We start from the raw sequence: 8,324 nt of genomic DNA on the forward strand, positions 1-8,324 counted from the left end.
GGTGGGCAGGGTGGAAAATATTTCCAGCAACAAGTAAATTTAATTACACACACACGAAAGTTGGTTTTTTCCCCTCTCTCTCTCTCTCTCTCTCTATCGCTCTCTCTTTCTCTCTCCGTTGCCAAACAGAGAACAGAACTCTGAAACTCTGGGAACTTCTCCCTAACTCGGGAGTCAACTTTTTACATTTCTTTGGCGCTTCTAAAAATTTTATTTGCCAATTTGCTCAGCTCTTGATGGTACTACACTTCTGGTGCCATCTTCACCGATATCCCTCCTTTTATTTGCTACCCCTCCCCCCACAGTTGGCATATGAGAGTCATCCACGAGTACCAGTAACAGAACCAGAGCCAGTACCAGCACTCGCATGACCCTGGGCAAATTTAATTTGAATGAAGCACCAGAACGAGTACCAGAAGCAAAAGCAGCAGCAGCAGTAGGAACAGCAGGAACAGGAACACCAGTGGCTCACATTACGCATACGCAATGTTGTATGGCCCTAGGTGGAAGGGCGCGAGAGGAGAATCAAGTTGAGTCGGGTCGGGTCGAGTCAATTGCTGCCTCCGTCCTTATAGCAGCTGCTGGCAGCTGTTGCCGCCCAGAAACACACAAACCAACTGCCATTTCTGGCCAAACACGAGGCCAAATAATAATACTCGTAACAATATTATGCTTTGTCTGAGTCGCGCCTCCTGAAATTTTAATGACAAAATGTCACATTAACAGTCCAAATGGATTTCCATATACGAGACAGCTCTGCGAGAGCGTACACTGAGAGCACAAGCATAAGGAAATTTATAATAATTATGGAGGTGACTTTTGACTTTCTCTCAATGTATTTCCAGTTATCAATCTGTTGCTGTTGCTCTTGCTGTTGCTGTTACTGTTGTTGCCATTGTTCAACTGCTGTCTGGTGGCTGGTGGCTGGTGGCTGGTGGCTGCTCCTCCACCGTGTCGTCTCCATCGCCATGTCATGTGGCATCGTCTCCAACGTCTCTGCTCCACTGTTCATTTACCTCAGTCCATCAGCCACAGCTTATTTCGCGCTCGAGTGCTCGACTCGGCTTCGCCCCTGACGACTGACTGGCTCAGTGAGTGGGTGAGCGACTGACTTTCACTCATACATACAACCTCCGCCATTCGCCATCCGCCAACCGGCATCTCTACCTTGTTGCCATTCACCTGCCACCTGCCAACTGCCACCTTCCTTCGCCATCATCGCATCCACATACTCATATGAGCAATCAAATTGGCGTTGCACGTAGAAAGTTAAATCTGTAACATAAATGCGGCTAATGGAGGAACTTCGGGGAGGCGCTGAACACAGGGTGGTACGAGGGGGCGGGTTGTCTGTGCAGCATTTGATTTCATTTTGATTGATATTGTTTGTTAGCTGATATTTTAGTTGATTATATGCAGACCACACTCGTGTCTTCGAAACGTGCTAACAAACAGAACAATGCCTGTTTTGTGATGCCTTACAGAAGAATTTAATTAGGGTTCTTTTTAATTAAAGGGATGGAATTGGCCTGGAAGCATGAAAGCCAAACCGAAATGTATCAGTATTCCATGCATACAAAGCTCTTTTCTAGCTCCAGCCTGCTCTGCCTCATTGCATTTCATCTGTAGTTTATTCAATGCAATTGCATTTAATTTAATTTAGATTCTTCTGCAACCAATGCTATCTATGGTTAACCTTTTCCATCTGAGCCGCACCTGCTGAAAAGAAAATTCCCGTCGCTTCTCGCGACGATGCTTCTTTTGCTGCTGATGCTCGGCCCTGAGCTCATTATCCCTAGGTGACTCTGTCAAAGGGGAATCCCACCACGAACCGGAGCCGTGGCGGTGGCCGCCCCCATTAGCAATCGTTATCTTCAGAGATGGCCAGGGCGAGCATTCCCATTAACTGCATTTCAGGGAAATGTCAACTGAATTTTTCCCATCCACGTTTTCCACTTGGCTCGCCGTTGATACGTATTTGTCCCTCTCTATCAGCCTCTCTCCACTTACGAGTAAACGAACACACATCCGTGTGTGTGTGCGTTTGTGTGTGTGAGTGAGGGCTCCTTTTCGGCTGAAAGGATTATCCGGACTCGTTGCTGATGTCCTGCTCGGATTCTCGCATAAGTTGTGCAAATATATACACGTGAAATGACTTACAACTGATTTAATATGATAATTGGAATGTGAGTCAAAAGATAAAGAGAACAAACCCCTCCGTAAACCCTTCCACAACCCCCCACCCCCCACCACCCAACCAACTACCCACCCCCCATAGAGATGTCGCTTTAAGTGCCACACCACCCACCCGCTTGAATTCTTTGACTTGTGGCAAGTCCTCAAGAGTACCCTGAATGGATCTCTCTCGGCTGCCAGCATTTAGCATTCATGCAGGAAAACTTGAAAGGATCCACGCCATGCCATGCCATACCATGCCATACCATTTCCCCACGCCTTCGCGTGGCATCTCATGTATGCTTTTTTTTTCCAATTCTCAACTGCCTCAATTAGGCGGCCACCCACTCTCCCCACCCTCTCTCAACCCCATCTCTCACTTAACTTAACCAACCAACAAACTCGCGTCTAGGCAAAAAGTCAGAGAACGAAGAAAAAACTTGATATTATGTATATAAAATGCTTGTTATAAAATTTAATGAAACCGCACATGAAACGAGCAGCGGATACCATTTTTTAGGTGCAGGGTATTATCATTAGGGCATATCTGCTATGGGAAGGCATTGCCACACTTGAACAGGGCTACGATCTCTACTAATCGATCTGTCTGGCATGCCATAGGGCCCTTAGATCAGAAACCTATATTCTCGAAGGAAATTGTCACTTAAGCACCACTTGAGATGGGCCTTTGGGCCGATAAGAGACAAAAAGGGATGGTTTATAAGGAGGTTCTCACAGAACTCCATAGCTGAATACCTAATTGGCTGTAATATATGATCGCCCTAAACCCGATGATAATAGAGGATCTGCCACTCCATCTGATCAGCAGATGATTGCCTTTAGAAGGCGCCCACTTTCTGTGGGGGCTTTTCAGAGCCATTTTGTGTAGAGTATTCCCCGCGTCCCTCCCAGTCGGTATGAAAACTCCTTGAAAATTTGCACTTTTGCGCTGACGTTCCATTTTCACCCCACACACATATTTTCGGCAAGGCAGCGCAAGGCAGCGCAAGGCAGCGGCGCAACCGTCTTAATGGTTTATGAATTTGCTTATCACGTATTTTTCTGGCAGGCCCATATACGCGGTCGCTTTTCGCCAAATTAAATGGGTCGTACGTGTTTGCATAAAAGAGCAGAAATTTTCTTGAGTGAGTGGGTACAAAACCCCAAACCCAAACCCCAAACCCCAACCCCAAACCCCAACCCACAGCCAAAGCCAAAGCCAAGCCCGTCCCCAGCTTCATTAGCCAAACGCAAACAGGAAGAAAAACTGAAAGGAATGTTCTCCAGAGCAGGGTCCGAGAGCTGTAGAGCAACGTAGAGGGAGAGAGCGAACAGTCCTTCAGTTGGCTTCATTTGTTTTAATATTCCTCGAGTGTTTTCATGGTCGCCATGTACAATTTATCCGCAGTAGCTACCAAAGCAAGGAAATCCTCATACTTCTTCAACGGACAGTCGCTACGCTTTTCCGTTTTTCCGCTTTCCCGCTAAAAGTACAGCCAACAGTTGAAGTTTTTGAAGGCAAAAGTTTTCCATTTAACGCTTGCTTGACCCACAAATTCACTTTCATCCAATGTCACCGCCATTCGCTTTGATGATGACGACGATGCCGACGATGCGGACGATGCGGGCGCGAACATCCTCCGGGTGGATCCCTCACAATCCTCGACTCTGGACTCCTTGGGAGTCTCTTTTAAAGGAGCTGGCTGGCTTCTACTCAATGGAGTGGTCCATCCATCTAATTGTGGATCCACAAATAGCAAGCTTATTTCCCTGTCTTACCCTACGGTTCGTCCAAGTTTCGTCCAATCAACTAGAAAATCAGCGGAATGAAGCAGCTAGAATTTCTTGTTATTTATCTTAGCTTTTTCCAGCCGTTTTTCTTGTGCTTTTCCCCAAAGATTGCTGGACGTTTTTTAATCAGTTTGATGCAACCAGGAAAGGAAACCAAAGAACAGGAACAGGACACGGACTTGCCTCATTAGTAAGTCAACCAGACCGCCAACAAATTGTCTACTTTAGTTGCTCTCATTGGGCCCAAAGCGTACCGTACCAAACCGGACCGGATCGGACCAGGGCACGTGCCTGTTGGCTGGTGGCTGTTGGCTGTTCGGGGAAAAACGAGTGAACAATTTTAAAATACTCTTAGTTAGAAGACCTTGCACTTGTCTTAATGGAAGAACGGTGCAAGAACCCCCCATCCAATTCTAGCTGCTGGCTGATAAATCAAGCTGTCAGCTAGTCCAACCAGTCCATTCAGTCCATCGGTGGGTCAGCCAGTCCATCTGTCAGTGGGTCAGTTTGTCCATCTGTCATTGGGTCAGTTGCTCCATCTGTCTGCTGGTCTTCTGGTCTGCTGGCGAGTGGCTGGTGGCTTTGCGGCCTGGCCTAATAATCTGATTGACTCTGGGGCCAGCTTGTTTCCGCATCCTAAGTCAACAGAACGAAGAGAGAGCCAGCCAGTTGTCATTTCCCTTTATGGGGGAGCTGGACAAGGAGGGGGGGCGGGGCCAGGACCAGGGCCCCCGTACAAAAGTTGCTTAAGTGATTTTCGGGGGGCACCACAACGACCCGACGTATTATGATATATATATATATATGTATATGTATCTGCTAACTCGTTTCGCAGCTTTTACTTTTCCATTAGTGCAGAAATTCTGCTGAATGCATCCCCAAGGTAACCTTTGACTCACATTTCCAGCACGCCCGCACCACCGCCCACTCCTCTGGCTGGGATTTTAAAATCCATTTGAAGATATTTGCTCAATAGCTGCAGTACGGGTGCCTCTGAATACACAGAAAGCAGAAAAGCAAAGAAAAGAAAAAAAAACAGAAAACAGAAAAAGCAAAAGCAAAAAATATATATACATATGTATGAAGAAGCCAGAGCGTCGCATTATGAGAGGACAAAAATTGAAAACTAAAGTGCACTTGTGCGTCCTCCTCAGGGAGCGGGAGAGAGGAGCGTTGGAGAGGAGTTGCTTCGGGAACTCCGGGTCCGGGTCTGGATCCCGGCCCAGTCAGTTTCGACCAAATTTCAGCCGACAAAAGGCCAGCCAGCTCGTTAGCATTGACTTCACTTGGCTCGGTTTCTTATGATAAGGCCATGTGTTTTTGGGCTTATGGATTGCACCGAACGCATAATGGTGGCCCCCTTTTAAAAGTTCCAGCCGAATATTCCGACCATCAAACAAATCTCCATTCGAATCATGGAAGAGTTTCAGTTTCAGACGATTATCTACGAGTGTATAAATCTGTTGGCAGTTCGTTGATGCCGTTCCCACTAGGTGCATGATAGTCCGTTCAGATTCAAAGTCTTGAAGGGAAACAAATTTTGAGCTGTTTTCCCCATCTACTTTTTTTCTTGTTTTGTTTTGTTTTGTTTTGTGTGTTTCCAGCTATGAATACTTGGTGGCACACGAGTGGTACTTGTGGCACGCGCACCATTTTTCAGCACAAATAACGAGGCAAATTTGGGTAAACGCCAGACAGAAGTGGAGAAAAAGTGAAGTTGCTCCCTGGATTTCTGGCCATGGAATATGCTCACATTTTGCAACGAAATCGAGGCAAACTGATTGATTGACAATAAGCGTAAACTGCCAGCTAAGACGAATGCGATGAGGCTCCCCAATCCCATATGCAGCAGCAGATACTGACAAATATGATTCGAGCGTGCTGCGGATTCCCCAAAGATCGTCAGACATTTGCCTTTGATTTATACGAGTGTTTATGCTTCCCAGAGTGCGCACTTCAACAAGGTTTCAAAAGGTATTCTTCCCATTTTGATAATGCCTTTCATCGATACAAATAAATTAATTAGGGAAGACAATCGCACAGTGTGCACCATTCATGTGCGCCTCTGTGGGCTTTTGGCTTTGTTTTCTGGCCCAAAATCGATGATAAATGAAGTGGAATCTGTCCGCAAAACATTATGCAAAAGTTTCATTCGTTTGCCAGTCAAAGCCATTTTCCTTGGGGAAAATGATGCGTAAACAATTTCGCAAAATGTTGAATTAAATGGGGAAAATGCCTTCTCGTCATTGTGGTTCTTGCCCTTTGTCTCCCTTCAATTAACTCAAATAAAGGCAATCGAAGCGTGTTGAGTCAGTTTTCCGTTTTGCAGTTAAGGGGCATGCCTTCTGGGGGCACGGAAGTAGCAGCAGGCGGAAGATTAGATATGTTTAAAGGAATTTAAGTGCATATATAAATAAATATAAATTCTAGAGGCGGTATTTATCGGGAAAAAATCTTCCTTTCTTCTCGGGGGAGGGCATTAAATTACAGCCTTTAAAATATACACATAAACAAATGCGAATGCTGTTCTAAGCCCATAATTTGAATCTTAAATGTATTAGCTCTTGGCAGGTCAGATTCCGAGCGCACCGGGCGTATGCGTAATGCACTGTTGGCAGGCGCTAAACTCCGTTGCTCTGCTCCCCGCACTAATTGTTTTAAGCACATAATTATGCAGCATACAGGCGGCCAGCAGAGGAGAACACCCGACAGAGACAGCGACAGAGACAGCGACAGAGACACCCGCAGATGTACACAAAAACATACACGGCGTATGCGTAATATGCTAATTTATCATACTTTTTATGCTGGGAGTCTTCCACTCCCACACACAGGTCCAGGCAAACCATCTCTCTTGGCATACAGAAACTTTATGGCAGGGAAAAACATGAAAAATGCAAAAATGTAAAACAGTCGCCGACCCCGTCACCTATGCGTGGCTATAAATTTTGCTTGTTTCACTCTGTTTTGGCTCCTGCCCAGCACTCGGGAGTCAGGACACTCAGGACTCGGCTCTCGACTGCTGCTGGTGGTGCTGCTGCTGGTGGTGCTGCTGGGTCCTTTGGTCCCGCACTCCTCGTTCGTCTCACTTTGCTACACTGAAACAAAAGGCGGCCGCCCTGAATGGGGGAAACAAAAAAGCAAAACCTCGTTTTGGACTCTTGAGTTGAAAATTTGAAAATTAAATGAAGTCAGTGACTGTGTCAGTGACGGAAATGAGTTTGTCTCCTCCTGAATGTCCTCCTCCACCTCCTGCCACACACACACACACACACACGGAGCAGTTAACGTTGCATGAAGTCAGGCACTCGGGGTATTTATGACTTTTGAAGTTGTATGTTGAATGAATTCATTAGCATTTGGCATTTGCATGTCCCCGCCAGACACAAGCCAGATCCCCACAGGACCACTCGGGGAATGCTCTGCTGAAACTCTCATCAATCATAAACTAGAATGTCGAGCGATAAATTCATCGTGTTCAATAGGCAGCAGGAGCTATACGTCCATATATACATGCATACATAAATACATGTATATTTCTATGTACATATGTATATGTAAATCCATTGTCTAATGTATGTATGTGTGCACTGTACAGTCGCAAAACTTACTGCTTGCTGCTTACTGCTCTCAAGTGTTGCACTTGATTGACCAAATTGAATTATGCTTTGTGGGCGTAACCGCAGATTGTGCTCTTGGCCCTTGGCTCTTACCCTGGCTGACTGCTACCGACTGTCGAATTCATGGTTCTGAATGTTAAGCGGGCCGGAAGTTGCAGATATGGAAGGGTCTGGGCGCTTAAGTCTCCTAAAAAGAATGTAAATTTGGTTTGAGCTTAGCTCTTTGTTTTTTTAGGGGTAAAACTATAAAAATTCGTACATGTTTTTGAGGTTTTTATGAGTTTTTAAGCTTATTAAGAATTTAATGCTATCTAAAACACTTTTTGAAATAGGGTCCAAAGATTAACGTCAAAGTTACACGTTACTCGTTTTAATATAATATAATATATTTAATAAAATAAAACTATACAAAGTCGTACAGTTTTTTGAGGTTTTTATGATTTTTTAAGTTTATTCAGAATTTAATGCTATCTAAAACACTTTGTATAAGAGGGTCCAAAGACTGAAGGCAAAGTTACTCGTTATAATATTTTTTACTACTTATTTACTATAGAAAACTATCGGAACGATCACGACAATCCAAAACTTTTTTATATAATTTTGTAGAGAGATATTTTAATAAATATATTAAACTAAATATTATTTTCTTCCTTTTATTTTAGAAGCTGTTAAACAACTAATTCTTAACAATTTTATGTGTAAGTACATACAGATATTGTTTTTTTTTTATACACATAC

The sequence above is a fragment of the Drosophila miranda genome, chromosome XR (genome assembly GCF_003369915.1).
Source record: "Drosophila miranda strain MSH22 chromosome XR, D.miranda_PacBio2.1, whole genome shotgun sequence".
NCBI classification, from domain to species: domain Eukaryota; kingdom Metazoa; phylum Arthropoda; class Insecta; order Diptera; family Drosophilidae; genus Drosophila; species Drosophila miranda.